The following is a 17,410-nucleotide window of genomic DNA, read 5'->3' as shown; positions in this document are numbered from 1 at the left end:
CCAATGGCTGGGGCGCCCGAGGCCTGGGGCTCCCAAAGCCCAAGGAATGAGGAGTCCCAGGCTTGGGGCTCACAAAGCCTAAGGGCTGGGGCGCCCCAGGCCTGGGGCTGCCTAAGCCTAACTGCTGGGGCCCCGCATGTCTGGGGCTCTCTAAGCCTAAGGCCTGGGGTGGCCCAGGCCTGGGGCTCCCTAAGCCTAATTGCTGGGGCGCACCATGTCTGGGGCTCTGTAAGACTAAGGGCTGGGATGCCTCAGATCAGGGGCTCCCTAAGTCTAAGAGCTGGGGCTCACCAGGCCTTGGGCTCTCAAAGCCTAACGGCTGGGGCGCCCAAGGCCTGAGGCTCCCAAAGCCCAAGGGCTGAGGCGTCCCTGGCCTGGGGCAACCTAAGCCTAAAGTGTGGGGTGCCCCAGGCCTGGGGCTCCCAAAGCCTAAGTACTGGGGCGCCCCAGTCCTGGGGCTCCCAAAGCCTAAAGGCTGGGGCGCCTCAGGCCTGGGGCTCCCTAAGCCTAAGGACTGGGGCGCCCCAGGCTTGGGGCTCCCAAAGCCTAAGGGCTGGGGCGACACAGGACTGGGGTTCCCTAAGCCTAAGGGCTGGAGCGCCACAGGCCTGGGGTTCCCAAAGCCTAAGGGCTGGGGCGCCCCAGGCCTGGGCATCCCTAATCCTAAGGGCTAGGGCGCCCCAGGCTTGGGGCTCCCAAAGCCTAAGGGCTGGGGCGACCCAGGCCTGGGGTTCCCTAAGCCTAAGGGCTGGGGAGACCCAGGACTGGGGTTCCCAAATCCTAAGGGCTGGGGCGCCCCAGGCCTGACATCCGTAAACCTAAGGCTGGGGCGCCCCAGGCTTGGGGCTCCCAAAGCCTAAGGGCTGGGGCGACCCAGGCCTGGGGCTCCCTAAGCTTAAGGGCTGGAGCGCCACAGGCCTGGGGCTCCCTAAGCCTAAGGGCTGGGGCGCCCCAGGTCTGGTCTCAATAAGCCTAAGGGCTGGGGCGCCCCAGTCCTTGGGCTCCCAAAGCCTAAGGGCTGGAGAGCCCCAGGCCTGGGGCTCCCAAAGGCTAAGGGCTTGGGTGCCACGGCCTCGGGCTCCCAAAGCCTAAGGGCTGGGGCCCCCCTGGCCTGAGGCTCCCTAAGCCTAATGGCTGGGGCGCCCCCGTCCTGGGGCTCCCAAAGCCGAAGGGCTGGGGCGCCCCAGGCCTGGTGCTCCCTAAAACTAAGGGCTGGGGCGCAGATGCCTGAGGCTCCAAAAGCTTAAGGGTTGGGGCGTCGCAGGCCTGGGGCTCCCAAATCCTAAGGGCTGGTGAGCCCCAGGTCTGGCGCTCCCAAAGCCTCAGGGCTGGGGCGCCCCAGGCCTGGGGTTTCAAAGCCTAAGGGCTGGGGCGCCCCAGGTCTGGGGCTACTTAAGCCTAAGGGCTGGGGCGCCCCAGGGCTGGGGCTCCCAAAACCTATGGGCTGGGGCATCCCAGTCCTGGTGCTCCCAAAGCCTAAGGGCTGGGGCGCCCCAGTCCTTGGGCTCCCAAAGCCTAAGGGCTGGGGCGCCCCTGGCCTGAGGCTCCCTAAGCCTAATGTCTGGGGTGGCCTAGGCCTGGGGCTCCCAAAGCCTAAGGGCTGGGGCGCCCCAGGACTGGGGCTAACTAAGCCTAAGTGCTGGGAGCCCCTGGCCTGGGGCTCCCTAAGGCTAAGGGCTGGGGCGACCCCCGGCTGGGGCGGCCAAGGTCTGGGGATCACTTAGCCTAAGGGCTGCGGAGCCCCAGGCCTGGGGCTCCCAAAGCCTAAGGGCTGCGGCGCCCCAGGCCTTGGGCTCCCAAAACCTAAGGGCTGGGGCGCCCCATGCCTGGGGCTCCTAAAGCCAAAGGGCTGGGGCACCCCAGGGTGGGGCTCCCTAAGCATAAAGGCTGGGGCACCCCAGGCCTGGGGCTCCCTAAGCCTAAATGTTGGGGCGCCCCAGGCCAGGGGCTCCCTAAGTTAAAGAGCTAGGGCTCACCAGGCCTGGGGCTCCCTAAGCCTAAGGGTTGGGGCGCCCAAAGCCTGGGGCTCCCAAAGTGTCAGGGCGGGGGCGCCCCAGGCCTGGGGCTTGAAAAGCCTAAGGGCTGGGGCACCCCAGGCCTGGGACTCTCTAAGCCCAAGGGCTGGGGCGCCCGAGGCCTGGGGCTCCCAAAGCCCAAGGAATGAGGAGTCCCAGGCCTGGGACTCACAAAGCCTAAGGGCTGGGGCGACCCACGGCTGGGGCGGCCAAAGTCTGGGGCTCCCAAAGTGAAAGGGCGTGGGCGCCCCAGGCCTGGGCATCCCCAATCCTAAGGGCTGGGGCGCCCTAGGCCTGGGGCTCCCAAAGCCTAAAGCCTGGGGCGCCCCAACTGTGCCTAACTAAGCCTAATGGCTGGGCGCCTCAGGCCTGGGGCTCCCTAAGGCTAAAGGCTGGGGAGACCCAGGGCTGGGGCGCCCCAGGAGTGAGGCTCCCTAAGCCTAAGGGCTGGGGTACCCCAGGCCTGGGGCTCCCTAAGCCTAAAGGCTGTGGCGCCCCAGGCCTGGGGCTCCCAAAGCCTAAGGGCTGGGGCGCCCCAGGGTGGGGCTCCCTAAGCCTAAGGGCTGGGGTACCCCAGGCCTGTGACTCTCTAAGCCCAAGGGTTGGGGCGCCCGAGCCTGGGGCTCCCAAAACCCAAGGAATGAGGAGTTCCAGGCCTGGGGCTCACAAAGCCTAAGGGCTGGGGCGCCCCAGGCATGAGGCTCCCTAAGTCTAATGGCTGGGGCGCCCCAGGCCTGGGGCTGCCTAAGCCTAATTGCTGGGGCGCCACATGTCTGGGGCTCTCTAAGCCTAAGGGCTGGGGCGACCCTGGCCTGGGGCTCCCTAATCATAAGTGCTGGGGCGCCTCAGGCCGGGGGCTCCCTAAATCTAAGAGCTGGGGCTCACCAGGCCTGGGACTCCCAAACCCTAAGTGCTGGGGCGCCCCAGGCCTGGGGCTCTCTAAGCCCAAGGACTGAGGCGTCCCAGGCCTGGGGCACCCTAAGCCTAAGGGCTGGGGCACCGCAGGCATGGGGCTCAAAAAACCTATGTACTGGGCCGTCCCAGTCCTGGTGCTCCCAAAGCCTAAGGGCTGGGGCGCCCCAGGCCTGAGGCTCCCAGGCTTAAGGGCTGGGGCGCCCCAGGCCTTGGACTCCCTAAGCCTAAGGGCTGGGGCACCCCAGGCCTTCGGCTTCCACAGCCTAAGGGTTGGGGTGCCCCATGCCAGGGGCTCCCTAAGCCTTAGGGCTGGGGCTCCCCAGGCCTGAGGCTCCATAAGCCTAAGGGCTGGGGCGCCCTAGGCCTTGGGCTCCCAAAGCCTAAGGGCTGGGGTGACCCAGGCCTGGGGCTCCCTAAGGCTAAGGGCTGGAGCGCCACAGGCCTGGGGTTCCCTAAGCCTAAAGGCTGGGGCGCCCCAGGACTGGGGTTCCCAAAGCCTTAAGGCTGGGGCGCCCCAGGCCTGGGCATCCAAATCCTAAGTGTTGGGGCAACCCAGGCCTGGGGCTCCCAGGCTTAAGGGCTGTAGCGCCACAGGCCTGGGGTTCCCTATGCCTAAGGGCTGGTGCGCCCCAGGACTGGGGTTCCCAAAGCCTAAGGGCTGGGGTGCCCCAGGCCTGGGCATATCTAATCCTAAGGGCTGGGGCGCCCCAGGCCTGGGGCTCCCTAAGCCTAATTGCTGGGGCGCCCCAGGTCTGGGGCTTTTTAAGCCTAAGGGCTGGGGCAACCCAGGCCTGGGGCTCCCTAAGCCTAATTGCTGGGGCGTCTCAGGTCTGGGGCTCAATAAGCCTAAGGGCTGGGTCGACCCTGGCCTGAGGCTCCCTAAGCCTAAGGGCTGGGGCGCCAAAGGCCTGGCGCTCCCAAAGCCTAAGGTCTGGGGCGCCCCAGGCCTGGGGCTCCCTAAGCATTAAGGCTGGGGCGCCCCAGTCCTGGGGTTCCAAAGTCTAAATGCTGGGGTGCCCCAGGTCTGGGGCTACTTAAGCCTAAGGGCTGGGCGCTCCAGCCTGGAGCTCCCAAAACCTATGGGCTGGGGCATCCCAGTCCTGGTGCTCCCAAAGCCTAATGGCTGGGGCGCCCCAGTCCTTGGGCTCCCAAAGCCTAAGGGCTGTAGCGCCCCCGGCCTGGGGCTCCCAAAGCCTAAGGGCTTGGGCGCCACGGCCTCGGCCTCCCAAAGCCTAAGGGCTGGGGCGCCCCTGGTGAGGCTCTCTAAGCCTAAATGCTGGGTCGCCCTAGGCCTGGGGCTCCCAAAGCCTAAGGGTTGGGGCGCCCCAGGACTGGGGCTAACTAAGCCTAAGTGCTGGGCGCCCCAGGCCTGGGGCTATCTCAGGCTAAGGGCTGGGGCGACCCACGGCTGGGGCGGCCAAGGTCTGGGGCTCCCTAAGCATAAGGGCTGCGGCGCCCCAGGCCTGGGGCTCCCAAAGCCTAAGGGCTGCGGTGCCCCAGGCCTGGGGCTCGCAAAGCCTAAGGGCTGGGGCGCCCCAGGCCTGGGGCTCCCAAAACTTAAGGGCTGGGGCACCCCAGGCCTGGGGCTCCTAAAGCCTAAGGGCTGGGGCGCCCCAGGGTGGGGCTCCCTAAGCCTAAAGGCTGGGGCACCCCTGTCCTGGGGCTCCCTAAGCCTAAGTGTTGGGGCGCCCCAGGCCAGGGGCTCACTAAGTTAAAGAGCTGGGGCTCACCAGGCCTGGGGCTCCCTAAGCCTAAGAGGGGGGGCGCCCCAGTACTGGGGCTCCCAAAGCCTATGGGCTGGGGCGCCCCAAGCCTGGGGCTCCCAAAGCGTAAGTGAGGGGGCGCCCCAGGCCTGGGGTTCGAAAAGCCTAAGGGCTGGGGCATCCCAGGTCTGGGACTCTCTAAGCCCAAGGGCTGGGGCGCCCGAGGCCTGGGGCTCCTAAAACCCAAGGAATGAGGAGTCCCAGGCCTGGGGCTCACAAAACCTAAGGGCTGGGGCGCCCCAGGACTGGGGCTGCCTAAGCCTAATTGCTGGGGCGCCGCATGTCTGGGGCTCTCTAAGCCTAAGGGCTGGGGCAACCCAGGCCTGGGGCTCCCTAAGCCTAATTGCTGAGGCATCCCAGGCCTGGGGCACCCTAATCCTAAGGGCTGGGGCGCCACAGGCATGGGGCTCCCTAAGCCTAAAGGCTGGGGTGCCCCACTTCTGGGCTTACTTAAGCCTAAGGGCTGGGGCGCCCCAGGCCTGGGGATCAAAAAACCTATGTGCTGGGCCGTCCCAGTCCTGGTGCTCCCAAAGCCTAAGGCCTGGGGCGCCCCAGCCCTTAAGCCTGGGAGCCTCAGGCCTGGGGCTATCTCAGGCTAAGGGCTGGGGCGACACACGGCTGGGGCGGCCAAGGTCTGGGGCTCCCTAAGCATAAGGGCTGCGGCGCCCCAGGCCTGGGACTCCCTAAGCCTAAGGGCTGGGTCGCCCTAGGCCTTGGGCTCCCACAGCCTAAGGGTTGGGGTGCCCCATGCCAGGGGCTCCCTAAGCTTTAGGGCTGGGGCGCCCCAGGCCTGAGGCTCCATAAGCCTAAGGGCTGGGGCGCCCTACCCTGGAGCTCCCAAAGCCTAAAGGCTGGGGCGCCCCAGGACTGGGGCTCCCAAAGCCTAAGGGCTGGGGCGACCCAGGCCTGGGGCTCCCTAAGCCTAAGGGCTGGAGCGCCACAGGCCTGGGGTTCCCTAAGCCTAAAGGCTGGGGCGCCGCAGGCCTGGGGTTCCCAAAGCCTTAAGGCTGGGGCGCTCCAGGCTTTGACATCCCCAATCCTAAGGGCTGGGGCGCCCCAGGCTTGGGGCTCCCAAAGCCTAAGGGCTTGGGCGACCCAGGCCTGGGCTCCCTAAGCCTAAGGGCTGTAGCGCCACAGGCCTGGGGTTCCCTAAGCCTAAGGGCTGGGGCGCGCCAGGACTGGGGTTCCCAAAGCCTAAGGGCTGGGGTGCCCCAAGTCTGGGCATCCCTAATCCTAAGGGCTGTGCGGCCCCAGGCCTGGGGCTCCCTAAGCCTAATTGCTGGGGCGCCCCAGGTCTGGGGCTTTCTAAGCTTAAGGGCTGGGGCAACCCAGGCCTGGGGCTCCTTAAGCCTAATTGCTGGGGCGCCTCAGGTCTCGGGCTCAATAAGCCTAAGGGCTGGGGCGACCCTGGCCTGGGGCTCCCTAAGTCTAAGAGCTGGGGCTCACCAGGCCTGGGGCTCCTTAAGCCTAATTGCTGGGGCGCCTCAGGTCTCGGGCTCAATAAGCCTAAGGGCTGGGGCGAACCTGGCCTGGGGCTCCCTAAGTCTAAGAGCTGGGGCTCACCAGGCCTGGAGCTCCCTACGCCTAATGGCGGGGGCGCCCCAGGCCTGGCGCTTCCAAAAACTATGGGCTTGGCGTCCCTGGCCTGGGGCTCCCAAATCTTAATGGCTGGGGCGCCCCAGGACTGGGGCTCCCTAAAACTAAGGTCTTGGGCGCCCATGCCTGGGGCTCCAAAAGCTTAAGGGTTGGGGCGTCGCAGGCCTGGGGCTCCCAAATACTAAAGGCTGGGGCGCCACTGTCCTGGCGCTCCCAAAGCCTAAGGTCTGGGGCGCCCCAGGCCTGGGGCTCCCTAAGCCTTAAGGCTGGGGCGCCCCAGGCCTGGGGTACCAAAGCCTAAGTGCTGGGGCGCTCCAGCCTGGGGCTCCGAAAACCTATGGGCTGGGGCATCCCAATCCTGGTGCTCCCAAAGCCTAATGGCTGAGGCGCCCCAGTCCTTGGGCTCCCAAAGCCTAAGGGCTGTAGCGCCCCAGGCCTAGGGCTCCCAAAGCCTAAGGGCTTGGGCGCCACGGCCTCGGGCTCCCAAAGCCTAAGGGCTGGGGCGCCCCTGGCCTGAGACTCTCTAAGCCTAAGGGCTGGGGCGCCCTAGTCCTGGGGCTCCCAAAGCCTAAGGGCTGGGGCACCCCAGGACTGGGGCTAACTAAGTCTAAGTGCTGGGCGCCCCAGGCCTGGGGCTATCTAAGGCTAAGGGCTGCGGCGCCCCAGGCCTGGGGCTCCCAAAGCCTAGAGGGCTGGGGCGCCCCAGGCCTGGGGCTCCCAAAACTTAAGGGCTGGGGCACCCCAGGCCTGGGGCTCCTAAAGCCTAAGGGCTGGGGCTCCCCAGGCTGGGGCTCACTAAGTTAAAGAGCTGGGGCTCACCAGGCCTGGGGCTCCCTAAGCCTAAGGGCTGGGGCGCCCCTAGCCTGGGGCTCCCAAAGCGTAAGGGCGGGGGCGCCCCAGGCCTGGGGCTCGAAAAGCCTAAGGGATGGGGCACCCCAGGTCTGGGACTCTCTAAGCCCAAGGGCTGGGGCGCCCGAGGCCTGGGGCTCCCAAAACCCAAGGAATGAGGAGTCCCACCTGGGGCTCACAAAGCCTAAGGGATGGGGTGCCCCAGGCCTGGGGCTGCCTAAGCCTAATTGCTGAGGCGTCCCAGGCCTGGGGCACCCTAAGCCTAAGGGCTGGGGCGCCGCAGGCATGGGGCTCCCTAAGCCTAAAGACTGGGGCGCCCCAGGTCTGGGCTTACTTAAGCCTAAGGGCTGGGGCGCCCCAGGCCTGGGGCTCAAAAAACCTATATGCTGGGCCGTCCCAGTCCTGGTGCTCCCAAAGCCTAAGGGTTGGGGCGCCCCAGGCCTGAGGCTCCCAGGCTTAAGGGCTGGGGCACCCCAGGCCTGAGGCTAACAGGCTTAAGGGCTCGGGCGCCACAGGCCTGGGACTCCCTAAGCCTAAGGGCTGGGGCGCCCCAGGCCTTGGGCTCCCACAGCCTAAGGGTTGGGGTGCCCCATGCCAGGGACTCCCTAAGCCTTAGGGCTGGGGAGCCCCAGGCCTGAGGCTCCATAAGCCTAAGGACTGGGGCGCCCTAGGCCTGGGGCTCCCAAAGCCTAAAGGCTGGGGCGCCCCAGGACTGTGGCTAACTAAGCCTAAAGGCTAGGCGCCTTAGGCTGATGCTCCCTAAGGCTAAGGGCTGGGGAGACCCAGGGCTGGGGCTCCCCAGGTCTGGGGCTCCCTAAGCCTAAGGGCTGCGGCGCCCCAGGCCTGGGGCTCCCTAAGCCTAAGGGCTGGGGCGCCCCAGGCATGGGGTTCCCTAATCCTTAAGGCTGCGGCGCCCTAGGCCTGGGGTTCCAAAGCCTAAGGGCTGGTGCGCCCCAGGTCTGGGGCTACTTAAGCCTAAGGGCTGGGGCGCCCCAGGCCTTGGGTTACCAACTCCTAAGGGCTGTGGCGCCCCAGGCCTGGGGCTCCCAAAGCCTAAGGGCTTGGGCGCCACGCCTCGAGCTCCCAAAGCATAAGGGCTGGGGCGCCCCAGTGTGGGGCTCCCTAAGCATAAGGGCTGGGGCACCCCAGGGCTGGGGCTCCCTAAGTTAAAGAGCTCGGGCTCACCAGGCCTGGGGCTCCCTAAGCCTACGGGCTGGGGCACCCCAGGCCTGGGACTCTCTAAGGCCAATGGCTGGGGCGCCCGAGGCCTGGGGCTCCCAAAGCCCAAGGAATGAGGAGTCCCAGGCTTGGGGCTCACAAAGCCTAAGGACTGGGGCGCCCAAGGCCTGGGGCTTCCTAAGTCTAATGGCTGGGGCGCCCCAGGCCTGGGGCTGCCTAAGCCTAACTGCTGGGGCCCCGCATGTCTGGGGCTCTCTAAGCCTAAGGCCTGGGGTGGCCCAGGCCTGGGGCTCCCTAAGCCTAATTGCTGGGGCGCACCATGTCTGGGGCTCTGTAAGACTAAGGGCTGGGATGCCTCAGATCAGGGGCTCCCTAAGTCTAAGAGCTGGGGCTCACCAGGCCTGGGGCTCTCAAAGCCTAACGGCTGGGGCGCCCAAGGCCTGAGGCTCCCAAAGCCCAAGGGCTGAGGCGTCCCTGGCCTGGGGCAACCTAAGCCTAAAGTGTGGGGTGCCCCAGGCCTGGGGCTCCCAAAGCCTAAGTACTGGGGCGCCCCAGTCCTGGGGCTCCCAAAGCCTAAAGGCTGGGGCGCCTCAGGCCTGGGGCTCCCTAAGCCTAAGGACTGGGGCGCCCCAGGCTTGGAGCTCCCAAAGCCTAAGGGCTGGGGCGACACAGGACTGGGGTTCCCTAAGCCTAAGGGCTGGAGCGCCACAGGCCTGGGGTTCCCAAAGCCTAAGGGCTGGGGCGCCCCAGGCCTGGGCATCCCTAATCCTAAGGGCTAGGGCGCCCCAGGCTTGGGGCTCCCAAAGCCTAAGGGCTGGGGCGACCCAGGCCTGGGGCTCCCTAAGCCTAAGGGCTGGAGTGCCTTAGGCCTGGGGTTCCCTAAGCCTAACGGCTGGGGCGCCCCAGGACTGGGGTTCCCAAAGCCTAAGGGCTGGGGCGCCCCAGGCCTGGGCATCCCTAATCCTAAAGGCTGGGGCGCCCCAGGCTTGGGGCTCCCTAAGCCTAAGGGCTGGAGCGCCACAGGCCTGGGGTTCCCTAAGCCTAAGGGCTGGGGAGCCCCAGGACTGGGGTTCCCAAATCCTAAGGGCTGGGGCGCCCCAGGCCTGACATCCGTAAACCTAAGGCTGGGGCGCCCCAGGCTTGGGGCTCCCAAAGCCTAAGGGCTGGGGCGACCCAGGCCTGGGGCTCCCTAAGCCTAAGGGCTGGAGCGCCACAGGCCTGGGGCTCCCTAAGCCTAAGGGCTGGGGCGCCCCAGGTCTGGGGCTCAATAAGCCTAAGGGCTGGGGCGCCCCAGGACTGGGGCTAACTAAGCCTAAGGGCTGGAGCGCCCCAGGCCTGGGGCTCCCAAAGGCTAAGGGCTTGGGTGCCACGGCCTCGGGCTCCCAAAGCCTAAGGGCTGGGGCCCCCCTGGCCTGAGGCTCCGTAAGCCTAATGGCTGGGGCGCCCCCGTCCTGGGGCTCCCAAAGCCGAAGGGCTGGGGCGCCCCAGGCCTGGTGCTCCCTAAAACTAAGGGCTGGGGCGCAGATGCCTGAGGCTCCAAAAGCTTAAGGGTTGGGGCGTCGCAGGCCTGGGGCTCCCAAATCCTAAGGGCTGGTGCGCCACAGGTCTGGCGCTCCCAAAGCCTCAGGGCTGGGGCGCCCCAGGCCTGGGGTTTCAAAGCCTAAGGGCTGGGGCGCCCCAGGTCTGGGGCTACTTAAGCCTAAGGGCTGGGGCGCCCCAGGGCTGGGGCTCCCAAAACCTATGGCCTGGGGCATCCCAGTCCTGGTGCTCCCAAAGCCTAAGGGCTGGGGCGCCCCAGTCCTTGGGCTCCCAAAGCCTAAGGGCTGGGGCGCCCCTGGCCTGAGGCTCCCTAAGCCTAATGTCTGGGGTGGCCTAGGCCTGGGGCTCCCAAAGCCTAAGGGCTGGGGCGCCCCAGGACTGGGGCTAACTAAGCCTAAGTGCTGGGAGCCCCTGGCCTGGGGCTCCCTAAGGCTAAGGGCTGGGGCGACCCCCGGCTGGGGCGGCCAAGGTCTGGGGATCACTTAGCCTAAGGGCTGCGGAGCCCCAGGCCTGGGGCTCCCAAAGCCTAAGGGCTGCGGCGCCCCAGGCCTTGGGCTCCCAAAACCTAAGGGCTGGGGCGCCCCATGCCTGGGGCTCCTAAAGCCAAAGGGCTGGGGCACCCCAGGGTGGGGCTCCCTAAGCATAAAGGCTGGGGCACCCCAGGCCTGGGGCTCCCTAAGCCTAAATGTTGGGGCGCCCCAGGCCAGGGGCTCCCTAAGTTAAAGAGCTAGGGCTCACCAGGCCTGGGGCTCCCTAAGCCTAAGGGTTGGGGCGCCCAAAGCCTGGGGCTCCCAAAGTGTCAGGGCGGGGGCGCCCCAGGCCTGGGGCTTGAAAAGCCTAAGGGCTGGGGCACCCCAGGCCTGGGACTCTCTAAGCCCAAGGGCTGGGGCGCCCGAGGCCTGGGGCTCCCAAAGCCCAAGGAATGAGGAGTCCCAGGCCTGGGACTCACAAAGCCTAAGGGCTGGGGCGACCCACGGCTGGGGCGGCCAAAGTCTGGGGCTCCCAAAGTGAAAGGGCGTGGGCGCCCCAGGCCTGGGCATCCCCAATCCTAAGGGCTGGGGCGCCCTAGGCCTGGGGCTCCCAAAGCCTAAAGCCTGGGGCGCCCCAACTGTGCCTAACTAAGCCTAATGGCTGGGCGCCTCAGGCCTGGGGCTCCCTAAGGCTAAAGGCTGGGGAGACCCAGGGCTGGGGCGCCCCAGGAGTGAGGCTCCCTAAGCCTAAGGGCTGGGGTACCCCAGGCCTGGGGCTCCCTAAGCCTAAAGGCTGCGGCGCCCCAGGCCTGGGGCTCCCAAAGCCTAAGGGCTGGGGCGCCCCAGGGTGGGGCTCCCTAAGCCTAAGGGCTGGGGTACCCCAGGCCTGTGACTCTCTAAGCCCAAGGGTTGGGGCGCCCGAGCCTGGGGCTCCCAAAACCCAAGGAATGAGGAGTTCCAGGCCTGGGGCTCACAAAGCCTAAGGGCTGGGGCGCCCCAGGCATGAGGCTCCCTAAGTCTAATGGCTGGGGCGCCCCAGGCCTGGGGCTGCCTAAGCCTAATTGCTGGGGCGCCACATGTCTGGGGCTCTCTAAGCCTAAGGGCTGGGGCGACCCTGGCCTGGGGCTCCCTAATCATAAGTGCTGGGGCGCCTCAGGCCGGGGGCTCCCTAAATCTAAGAGCTGGGGCTCACCAGGCCTGGGACTCCCAAACCCTAAGTGCTGGGGCGCCCCAGGCCTGGGGCTCTCTAAGCCCAAGGACTGAGGCGTCCCAGGCCTGGGGCACCCTAAGCCTAAGGGCTGGGGCACCGCAGGCATGGGGCTCAAAAAACCTATGTACTGGGCCGTCCCAGTCCTGGTGCTCCCAAAGCCTAAGGGCTGGGGCGCCCCAGGCCTGAGGCTCCCAGGCTTAAGGGCTGGGGCGCCCCAGGCCTTGGACTCCCTAAGCCTAAGGGCTGGGGCACCCCAGGCCTTCGGCTTCCACAGCCTAAGGGTTGGGGTGCCCCATGCCAGGGGCTCCCTAAGCCTTAGGGCTGGGGCTCCCCAGGCCTGAGGCTCCATTAGCCTAAGGGCTGGGGCGCCCTAGGCCTTGGGCTCCCAAAGCCTAAGGGCTGGGGTGACCCAGGCCTGGGGCTCCCTAAGGCTAAGGGCTGGAGCGCCACAGGCCTGGGGTTCCCTAAGCCTAAAGGCTGGGGCGCCCCAGGACTGGGGTTCCCAAAGCCTTAAGGCTGGGGCGCCCCAGGCCTGGGCATCCAAATCCTAAGTGTTGGGGCGACCCAGGCCTGGGGCTCCCTAAGCCTAAGGGCTGTAGCGCCACAGGCCTGGGGTTCCCTATGCCTAAGGGCTGGTGCGCCCCAGGACTGGGGTTCCCAAAGCCTAAGGGCTGGGGTGCCCCAGGCCTGGGCATATCTAATCCTAAGGGCTGGGGCGCCCCAGGCCTGGGGCTCCCTAAGCCTAATTGCTGGGGCGCCCGAGGTCTGGGGCTTTTTAAGCCTAAGGGCTGGGGCAACCCAGGCCTGGGGCTCCCTAAGCCTAATTGCTGGGGCGTCTCAGGTCTGGGGCTCAATAAGCCTAAGGGCTGGGTCGACCCTGGCCTGAGGCTCCCTAAGCCTAAGGGCTGGGGCGCCAAAGGCCTGGCGCTCCCAAAGCCTAAGGTCTGGGGCGCCCCAGGCCTGGGGCTCCCTAAGCATTAAGGCTGGGGCGCCCCAGTCCTGGGGTTCCAAAGTCTAAATGCTGGGGTGCCCCAGGTCTGGGGCTACTTAAGCCTAAGGGCTGGGCGCTCCAGCCTGGGGCTCCCAAAACCTATGGGCTGGGGCATCCCAGTCCTGGTGCTCCCAAAGCCTAATGGCTGGGGCGCCCCAGTCCTTGGGCTCCCAAAGCCTAAGGGCTGTAGCGCCCCCGGCCTGGGGCTCCCAAAGCCTAAGGGCTTGGGCGCCACGGCCTCGGCCTCCCAAAGCCTAAGGGCTGGGGCGCCCCTGGCCTGAGGCTCTCTAAGCCTAAATGCTGGGTCGCCCTAGGCCTGGGGCTCCCAAAGCCTAAGGGTTGGGGCGCCCCAGGACTGGGGCTAACTAAGCCTAAGTGCTGGGCGCCCCAGGCCTGGGGCTATCTCAGGCTAAGGGCTGGGGCGACCCACGGCTGGGGCGGCCAAGGTCTGGGGCTCCCTAAGCATAAGGGCTGCGGCGCCCCAGGCCTGGGGCTCCCAAAGCCTAAGGGCTGCGGCGCCCCAGGCCTGGGGCTCGCAAAGCCTAAGGGCTGGGGCGCCCCAGGCCTGGGGCTCCCAAAACTTAAGGGCTGGGGCACCCCAGGCCTGGGGCTCCTAAAGCCTAAGGGCTGGGGCGCCCCAGGGTGGGGCTCCCTAAGCCTAAAGGCTGGGGCACCCCTGTCCTGGGGCTCCCTAAGCCTAAGTGTTGGGGCGCCCCAGGCCAGGGGCTCACTAAGTTAAAGAGCTGGGGCTCACCAGGCCTGGGGCTCCCTAAGCCTAAGAGGGGGGGCGCCCCAGTACTGGGGCTCCCAAAGCCTAAGGGCTGGGGCGCCCCAAGCCTGGGGCTCCCAAAGCGTAAGTGAGGGGGCGCCCCAGGCCTGGGGTTCGAAAAGCCTAAGGGCTGGGGCATCCCAGGTCTGGGACTCTCTAAGCCCAAGGGCTGGGGCGCCTGAGGCCTGGGGCTCCCAAAACCCAAGGAATGAGGAGTCCCAGGCCTGGGGCTCACAAAGCCTAAGGGCTGGGGCGCCCCAGGACTGGGGCTGCCTAAGCCTAATTGCTGGGGCGCCGCATGTCTGGGGCTCTCTAAGCCTAAGGGCTGGGGCAACCCAGGCCTGGGGCTCCCTAAGCCTAATTGCTGAGGCATCCCAGGCCTGGGGCACCCTATTCCTAAGGGCTGGGGCGCCACAGGCATGGGGCTCCCTAAGCCTAAAGGCTGGGGTGCCCCAGTTCTGGGCTTACTTAAGCCTAAAGGCTGGGGCGCCCCAGGCCTGGGGATCAAAAAACCTATGTGCTGGGCCGTCCCAGTCCTGGTGCTCCCAAAGCCTAAGGCCTGGGGCGCCCCAGCCCTTAAGCCTGGGAGCCTCAGGCCTGGGGCTATCTCAGGCTAAGGGCTGGGGCGACCCACGGCTGGGGCGGCCAAGGTCTGGGGCTCCCTAAGCATAAGGGCTGCGGCGCCCCAGGCCTGGGACTCCCTAAGCCTAAGGGCTGGGTCGCCCTAGGCCTTGGGCTCCCACAGCCTAAGGGTTGGGCTGCCCCATGCCAGGGGCTCCCTAAGCTTTAGGGCTGGGGCGCCCCAGGCCTGAGGCTCCATAAGCCTAAGGGCTGGGGCGCCCTACCCTGGAGCTCCCAAAGCCTAAAGGCTGGGGCGCCCCAGGACTGGGGCTCCCAAAGCCTAAGGGCTGGGGCGACCCAGGCCTGGGGCTCCCTAAGCCTAAGGGCTGGAGCGCCACAGGCCTGGGGTTCCCTAAGCCTAAAGGCTGGGGCGCCGCAGGCCTGGGGTTCCCAAAGCCTTAAGGCTGGGGCGCTCCAGGCTTTGACATCCCCAATCCTAAGGGCTGGGGCGCCCCAGGCTTGGGGCTCCCAAAGCCTAAGGGCTTGGGCGACCCAGGCCTGGGCTCCCTAAGCCTAAGGGCTGTAGCGCCACAGGCCTGGGGTTCCCTAAGCCTAAGGGCTGGGGCGCGCCAGGACTGGGGTTCCCAAAGCCTAAGGGCTGGGGTGCCCCAAGTCTGGGCATCCCTAATCCTAAGGGCTGTGCGGCCCCAGGCCTGGGGCTCCCTAAGCCTAATTGCTGGGGCGCCCCAGGTCTGGGGCTTTCTAAGCTTAAGGGCTGGGGCAACCCAGGCCTGGGGCTCCTTAAGCCTAATTGCTGGGGCGCCTCAGGTCTCGGGCTCAATAAGCCTAAGGGCTGGGGCGACCCTGGCCTGGGGCTCCCTAAGTCTAAGAGCTGGGGCTCACCAGGCCTGGGGCTCCTTAAGCCTAATTGCTGGGGCGCCTCAGGTCTCGGGCTCAATAAGCCTAAGGGCTGGGGCGAACCTGGCCTGGGGCTCCCTAAGTCTAAGAGCTGGGGCTCACCAGGCCTGGAGCTCCCTACGCCTAATGGCGGGGGCGCCCCAGGCCTGGCGCTTCCAAAAACTATGGGCTTGGCGTCCCTGGCCTGGGGCTCCCAAATCTTAATGGCTGGGGCGCCCCAGGACTGGGGCTCCCTAAAACTAAGGTCTTGGGCGCCCATGCCTGGGGCTCCAAAAGCTTAAGGGTTGGGGCGTCGCAGGCCTGGGGCTCCCAAATACTAAAGGCTGGGGCGCCACTGTCCTGGCGCTCCCAAAGCCTAAGGTCTGGGGCGCCCCAGGCCTGGGGCTCCCTAAGCCTTAAGGCTGGGGCGCCCCAGGCCTGGGGTACCAAAGCCTAAGTGCTGGGGTGCCCCAGGTCTGGGGCTACTTAAGCCTAAGTGCTGGGGCGCTCCAGCCTGGGGCTCCGAAAACCTATGGGCTGGGGCATCCCAATCCTGGTGCTCCCAAAGCCTAATGGCTGAGGCGCCCCAGTCCTTGGGCTCCCAAAGCCTAAGGGCTGTAGCGCCCCAGGCCTAGGGCTCCCAAAGCCTAAGGGCTTGGGCGCCACGGCCTCGGGCTCCCAAAGCCTAAGGGCTGGGGCGCCCCTGGCCTGAGACTCTCTAAGCCTAAGGGCTGGGGCGCCCTAGTCCTGGGGCTCCCAAAGCCTAAGGGCTGGGGCACCCCAGGACTGGGGCTAACTAAGTCTAAGTGCTGGGCGCCCCAGGCCTGGGGCTATCTAAGGCTAAGGGCTGGGGCGCCCCAGGCCTGGGGCTCCCAAAACTTAAGGGCTGGGGCACCCCAGGCCTGGGGCTCCTAAAGCCTAAGGGCTGGGGCTCCCCAGGCTGGGGCTCACTAAGTTAAAGAGCTGGGGCTCACCAGGCCTGGGGCTCCCTAAGCCTAAGGGCTGGGGCGCCCCTAGCCTGGGGCTCCCAAAGCGTAAGGGCGGGGGCGCCCCAGGCCTGGGGCTCGAAAAGCGTAAGGGATGGGGCACCCCAGGTCTGGGACTCTCTAAGCCCAAGGGCTGGGGCGCCCGAGGCCTGGGGCTCCCAAAACCCAAGGAATGAGGAGTCCCACCTGGGGCTCACAAAGCCTAAGGGATCGGGCGCCCCAGGCCTGGGGCTGCCTAAGCCTAATTGCTGAGGCGTCCCAGGCCTGGGGCACCCTAAGCCTAAGGGCTGGGGCGCCGCAGGCATGGGGCTCCCTAAGCCTAAAGACTGGGGCGCCCCAGGTCTGGGCTTACTTAAGCCTAAGGGCTGGGGCGCCCCAGGCCTGGGGCTCAAAAAACCTATATGCTGGGCCGTCCCAGTCCTGGTGCTCCCAAAGCCTAAGGGTTGGGGCGCCCCAGGCCTGAGGCTCCCAGGCTTAAGGGCTGGGGCACCCCAGGCCTGAGGCTAACAGGCTTAAGGGCTCGGGCGCCACAGGCCTGGGACTCCCTAAGCCTAAGGGCTGGGGCGCCCCAGGCCTTGGGCTCCCACAGCCTAAGGGTTGGGGTGCCCCATGCCAGGGGCTCCCTAAGCCTTAGGGCTGGGGAGCCCCAGGCCTGAGGCTCCATAAGCCTAAGGACTGGGGCGCCCTAAGCCTGGGGCTCCCAAAGCCTAAAGGCTGGGGCGCCCCAGGACTGTGGCTAACTAAGCCTTATGGCTAGGCGCCTTAGGCTGGGGCTCCCTAAGGCTAAGGGCTGGGGAGATCCAGGGCTGGGGCTCCCCAGGTCTGGGGCTCCCTAAGCCTAAGGGCTGCGGCGCCCCAGGCCTGGGGCTCCCTAAGCCTAAGGGCTGGGGCGCCCCAGGCATGGGGTTCCCTAATCCTTAAGGCTGCGGCGCCCTAGGCCTGGGGTTCCAAAGCCTAAGGGCTGGTGCGCCCCAGGTCTGGGGCTACTTAAGCCTAAGGGCTGGGGCGCCCCAGGCCTTGGGTTACCAACTCCTAAGGGCTGGGGCGCCCCAGGCCTGGGGCTCCCAAAGCCTAAGGGCTTGGGCGCCACGCCTCGAGCTCCCAAAGCATAAGGGCTGGGGCGCCCCAGGGTGGGGCTCCCTAAGCATAAGGGCTGGGGCACCCCAGGGCTGGGGCTCCCTAAGTTAAAGAGCTCGGGCTCACCAGGCCTGGGGCTCCCTAAGCCTACGGGCTGGGGCACCCCAGGCCTGGGACTCTCTAAGGCCAATGGCTGGGGCGCCCGAGGCCTGGGGCTCCCAAAGCCCAAGGAATGAGGAGTCCCAGGCTTGGGGCTCACAAAGCCTAAGGGCTGGGGCGCCCAAGGCCTGGGGCTCCCTAAGTCTAATGGCTGGGGCGCCCCAGGCCTGGGGCTGCCTAAGCCTAACTGCTGGGGCCCCGCATGTCTGGGGCTCTCTAAGCCTAAGGCCTGGGGTGGCCCAGGCCTGGGGCTCCCTAAGCCTAATTGCTGGGGCGCACCATGTCTGGGGCTCTGTAAGACTAAGGGCTGGGATGCCTCAGATCAGGGGCTCCCTAAGTCTAAGAGCTGGGGCTCACCAGGCCTGGGGCTCTCAAAGCCTAACGGCTGGGGCGCCCAAGGCCTGAGGCTCCCAAAGCCCAAGGGCTGAGGCGTC

Source organism: Tenrec ecaudatus, chromosome 6 (genome assembly GCF_050624435.1).
Source record: "Tenrec ecaudatus isolate mTenEca1 chromosome 6, mTenEca1.hap1, whole genome shotgun sequence".
Classification (NCBI taxonomy): Eukaryota; Metazoa; Chordata; class Mammalia; order Afrosoricida; family Tenrecidae; genus Tenrec; species Tenrec ecaudatus.
The sequence above is the reverse complement of the archived record's forward strand: the minus strand, read 5'-3'. Positions refer to the sequence as shown.